This window comes from Haplochromis burtoni, unplaced genomic scaffold (assembly GCF_018398535.1).
Source record: "Haplochromis burtoni strain Fernald_Lab_line unplaced genomic scaffold, NCSU_Asbu1 Contig_490, whole genome shotgun sequence".
In the NCBI taxonomy this organism is placed as follows: Eukaryota; Metazoa; Chordata; class Actinopteri; order Cichliformes; family Cichlidae; genus Haplochromis; species Haplochromis burtoni.
The window spans coordinates 220,549-226,615 of NW_024582851.1; the positions used below are offsets into that span (position 1 = coordinate 220,549).

The 6,067-nt window shown below is 37.7% G+C and overlaps 1 protein-coding gene across 2 annotated transcripts in view; it reads left to right on the forward strand.

Annotated features, from left to right (window-relative positions):
• Nucleotides 1-222: 222 nt before the first annotated feature.
• hoxb3a (homeobox B3a) overlaps nucleotides 223-6,067 on the forward strand; it is a 52,486-nt gene continuing 46,641 nt past the window's right edge. For both annotated transcript variants that reach the window (XM_014329158.2, XM_005947111.3), the window contains exon 1: nucleotides 223-1,006. The gene's annotated coding sequence lies outside the window, so the exon portion shown is untranslated. The remainder of the gene's footprint in view (nucleotides 1,007-6,067) is intronic.

Genomic DNA, 6,067 nt, shown 5'->3' on the forward strand with positions numbered 1-6,067 from the left:
GAGAGAGAGAGAGAGAGAGAGAGAGAGAGAGAGAGAGAGCCCCCCTTCTTCCTCCACATGTACTGGCCATTTTTCTTCGAATTAATGACTCCAACTCAATTTAGTATGACAGAGAGAGAGGAGGAGAAGAAAGACAGAAAGAGGGGATGAGGCACAGAAAGAAGTGGAAGAGAGGTGGAAATGGCAGAAGAAAGGGTGGGGAAAGGGGAGGGAGTGGGAGAATGAGAAAGAGAGGGAGAGGCTTGGCTTTGCTCGGGGTGAACGGGAGGTCAGCGCGTCTCACCAATATTAAAATGCGTACCGGGGACGCGGGGTGACACGCCTCGCCCGTTAAACAAAGAGTGTGCCAAACTGGCAGATTAATTTGAAAACTTGAGTTCATGCACACGCACACAACACTTAATGCCTTAAAGAGCCCACAGTCCTCACAGAAGCCCTGCTCTCGCGCTCTCTCAGCCCCAAACAGCTCCCTGTAGGACCGGAAAACACGGGGAACGGCCACCGGTGATGGGGGAAAGAAGAGTGCTTTATCACTGAACATTTTTAGCGCTTGGCTGTGATGTCGCAGGGTGAAGCTTTGCCGTTGTTTGCGCTGGATTGTCGCCATTACACTGGCCCTTGCTCTAACACTATCACCGCATTTAGGCACGGATTGTGAACCGCGCTGGTCTGACAGATCCTTGTTTACTCTCACCACAGGGTCTATCTTTGCCCGTGTGCCGGCACGCTCGTGAGCGACAAGGACTTTTTTTTTTTTTCGAAGAGGTCAAAAACATCTGTGGCGTCGAAAGAGAGGAGAGAGCGAGAGAGAGAAAAGGGAGACTGAGGTGTGAAAGCTGAATTAGGAGGGAGGCTTCGCAGTACGGAGGGGAAAAAAAGACGTGGAACGCAGCTGCCGAATTGTTGCAGATGTAAAGAAGAAGAAGATAATGGTAACATAAAAAAAATGGTTGAGCTTAACGTGACGACGCTAGAACGGAAAGGAGGATCCGCGAGCTTCAGAAGAGTGAGTACAAATCGCGCTGTAGAAGAACAAGCTGCCTCATCTGCATATGTGTATGCCCGCATTTTACTCGCACCGTGTATTTGTGTGGCAGGTGCTTTGCCCACAGGGAAGAGGGGAAGACCACGTGTAAGAGTTGGTGCAAAACCCCCTCCTTACCTTCAATCACTGCCACCCTTCTCCCCCCCCCCTCCCCCCACCCTACTCACCCTTCGCAAGAATTTTTTTTACGATATAGTGACCTTATTAATTCATATTTTCGGACTGTTGGAGGCTGTGCACGTCACACTGCGGGGACATGAACTGTGTGTTTCATCTGTGAGAGCTACATTTCCTTTCAATACCCAGGCTATTAATTTGCTAGCCTAATTAAGCTTGAATCTATCCTACTTGAGAGTGCATTTTATTATACAATTTAGGGTGACTGAGGTTTTACATATCCAAGAAGCACAGTTTTTACTCTTCTCAACCAGAAGATAGATAGATAGATAGATATAGATAGATATGATAGATAGATAGATAGACAGATAGATAGATGATAGATAGATAGATAGATAGATAGATAGATAGATAGATAGATAGATAGATAGATAGATAGATAGATAGATAGATAGATCATCACGGGTGAAGGCCTTGCACCCTACTACAGATGCATGTGAGTTATTTTGATTCACCATTAGCATCGCTGCAGTTTTTTTCATATGCTGTTTCCTACGACCACGTGGTATATGAGCCGATAAATGCCACAGTTTTTCAGGTGTATGTTACTGACCGCCTGTTTCTCTCTTCCTCTGGTTGTGAGCTTGTATTCGGATAAAACGAATAATTTGTTTCTTTTGTTTCTTTTCTGCTTCTCTGTCTGTACAGAGAAGCTATTCCTGGTTCTATATCATATGCTACTAATAGGACAAAAAAGTAGCCTAAGTTACTGCAAGCTTTATGTGTTAGTCTAAATTATTATTATTATTATTATTATTATTATTATCATTATTATTATTATTATTATTATTATTATTATTATTATTATTATTATTATTATTATTATTATTTGTATTTTTAGTATGTTGAGTATTGAGAAGGGGAAGAAGAAGCGATGTTTTGGAAATGTGAGGGAAATAATTATATTTGCTCTGGCTCAACCCACTTCACTTATCTTGTTCTTTTAGCACTATTCAGTTATACCTACCGTCCGTTTGTGAAACTTAACTTTACTTCACAACGACACATCAATTACCAACATAAGTTTATATATATATATATATATATATATATATATAGATACATAATAAGATATATTAAATAAATAAAATAATTATATATATATATATATATAATATTTATTTTTTTTATTTTTTATTTTCTCAAGACGAATACTTGCCACAGGGAGGGACGTGCTGCTTCATTTTTCCCTCTCTGTCCGTTAATTTGCATGACAATAACCAGGGGAATGGAGCTCAATTTATTTTTCAAACTGCACAAAGAAGTAAAGCACATTTCTCTTCTTCGTCGTTGTCCCTGTAGCTTTTTCGCCTCGGTAATATTTCAGAACACTGACAAGTCCGGTCGCTGCACATAATAGGGCCGTTTAACCCTTCAGTATGTTCGCTCTAGTTTTCTCTTACCAGACTTAAACCATATAAGACCTTGTGTTGTGGGAAAGTTCTTAGCAGTTTAAAAATGAAAAAAAAACCCATAAATAAATTAAAGTAAATAAAAAAAACCTCTCAAAATAGCAGTTTTCTGCTAGGATAGTATTGTATACGAAGCGCACGATTTTGTACTTCTAACACAAGTATAGCCTACAAGACTTTTTCATCTGTCTCTACTGTGAAATCTCATTATTGCTATCCCTTCAATGTGAACTCATACTTTAGTGTCCGTTTACATAACTCTGTTTCAAATAAGAATTTAATCCCAGTTTACTGTTAACTACAAGCATTGTGCGACAGGTGTATTTAACAGCTTTCAGCGGTAGCTGAGATTGTGGGCTTCTGAGACGAAGACATTTGAAAGTCGTAAATTGTAATGGGGGCGGCTTTTAAACGTATTTATTCTCCTGCTCCCTGAATATTTTATTGCTTTTCATTTCACCCCTAACTTGTTGAGCTACCACTTGAGCCTATGTGGTGTTTCAGCTGTAAAAGGAATTGACCCGCAATAAAACTCACATGCTGAAATGCAAATCGCTGACCTTTTCCATTCTTTTTATTTCGCACTACTGCGTGCTGTCCTCCTTTAGCTCCACTCTCCCGCTCGAAATATACGCTGATATTACGTTTACATGCTATAGCTTAGAGAGACACCATGACTTTTTAATTGTTTGACTGTGTAGCACTAAATGAAGTATTTTCGCGTGTGGACTGAAAACAGGACGGTCTGGTTGTTTCAGATGGGAGTGCCGCAGCTAGTGAAGTGGCCCTTAGCTTCCGACAGGTTAGTATTTATAATGTTTATCTAAACTGTAAGATCAAATCAGTGTATTTTACAACTAGTAAAATAGGCGAGACGGATCCTTATCATGTTTTGCTACTATTGCATAGCATGATGTCTAGATCATAAGACTCTTTTCTGGCAACAAGATCGCTTTGCTTTTGTCTCCTTGTATCTTAATACCTGTGAGTGTGTCTGGATCTGTGCTTCGCACACTGACCTTTACCTGTAGCCCCAAACAATGGGCCGCCCGTCTACTGAATGGCTACTGCTGACAGACTTGACAGAGGGAAGGGAAGTGCCCCAGTCAGACTTAACACACCTTGATCGATACCTGAGATGACCTGCAAAGCATAGAGAGAGGTCAAGGTTACAAAGAAACACACACATAGATAGATAGATAGATAGATAGATAGATAGATAGATAGATAGATAGATAGATAGATAGATAGATAGATAGATAGATAGATAGATAGATAGATAGAGATATTCTGTATTTCATTTCTATGTAGTAATACATATACTTTATGTTATATATATTAATTGTATTTATTGTAAATGGTAAACCGTAGTAACTGTGATAATTACAAAATAACATTATTTAAACTGTAGGTATTTACCCATAAACCATAACTAATCTTTCTATCATATCACAGCGATCAGTTCCTTTAAATAAATCATAAATAAATCATAAATAAATAAGTTACTTATTTCAGTTGTTTTATTAGCTGCACAACGAGCGTTAGAGTCACAAAACCTACGTGGGAGCAGCGTCACAGAAAATATCACTATATCAGGACAAACGTGTGACAGAGAACAGCATGCCACTCCTTTATAAATTGCATTTAAATTGTTTATTTATGATCTATTTATGATTTATTTATAGGAACTGATTGCTGGGATATCATAGGAAGATTAGTTATGGTTCATGGGTAAATACCTACAATTTAAATAATGTTAATTTGTAATTGTCACAGTTACAACGGTTTACCATTTACAATAAATACAATACAACACACACACACACACACACACACACCACACACACACAACACAACACAATATATATATATCACATATATTGATATAATATTATATATATATATATATATATATAGTATATTATATACATATATAATATAGACTCTATATATACTATATTATATATATATATATAAAGGTCCATAAAAATAGGTCCTCCCTATACAATCCTCTCTATGGTGGCTGATGAGATCATTTTTTGATTCATTTAAATCAGACTTTTGAAGACTGACTGCAATTCATTTAGTACAGTGAACGGACAATCATCCATTTATTCACCACTCCATTCATTCTTCAGTCAGATGCTCAGAACTATTTCTGATAGGACTGTGTTTCCCTGTGCCAAGTGATTTGTCTTTTCTTCATTAATTTGTTTTCATTCTGTTAGTTGCTGCACAGTTGGAGATGCCAGAATCTTTTTTCTTCTTCTTCTTTTCTTTCTTTTCCCCCTTTTGTGACTAATTAGAACTTTAATTCTAATTAACTTTTATTTGAGTTACTTTTGTAGAGTTCATGAAAATCTTGAGATTCAATCAAACTTTTTTTAATTTCAAAGTCAAAAGAAAAAGAAAAAAATTAGCATTCATATACCAAAAACTGTAGTTGATGAATATATATATATGGGTGTGCAGTCATTTAACGCACATTCCATTAAAACCAAGTAAGGCCTCTTTTGTTTTTGTAGGCCATATTTATGCTTGCAGCTCCACAGTGAAATTTCAGTACTGGAGCCCACCTATATTGCTTGCTCCGACCACATATACCTTATCTCACGACTATATATATATATATATATATATATATATATGTGTGTGTGTGTGTGTGTGTGTGTGTGTGTGTATGTATGTATATATATGTATATATATACATATATAATATATAATATTGCTTGTTTGGTTTTGGGTTTCCTTCTTCTTCTTTTTTTGTTTCTATGCTTTTTTGGACACCGTCGAGTTACAGGAAGCGTGAAAGTATTATAACTTCATCTGCCAACTCCCCACCCGCGGTGAGAGGGTCGCGGGTCAGAGATAGTACTGACGAATGAAACTGTCCTATAGTGGCAACACACGGGAATTTCTCTAAGCAATAAAATCCTGTGGACGGCGTAGATATGCGCCTCCACACCGTCACTGTCAGTCAATGTCTTCTATATCTACCCTGTAGATCCGGATTTGTGTAAAAATCATTAATAAAATCACAAATTCGCTTCTAGGGGAGTATATAGTGGATTTATACACAACGGCGTCGAAGGATCCAATACAATGAGGAGAGGCCTTCAGCTACGGTTCCTGGCTGGTACAGCTTTTGTTCAGTTAGATTTTTATAAAATTCGTTCGTTTAAAAAAGAGGAGGAAAAAAGAAAGGAAGGAAAGGGGAGTTTTGTAATTTTCAAAATGCATTTGGACACATAAATACAGACGCACATTTAAAACCACTTGTGTGTGTTCGGTGATAAAACTCAACTATTATTTATTCTGGTCATCAGAACGCTTTGCTGTCTTCAATCCCAACTCCAGGCTGAATTGGACTTTTTATTTCTTGTTGAAAAATGATGCTGCCTGCTTCACTGTTCATTCGAGAAGGCGTAAGGGG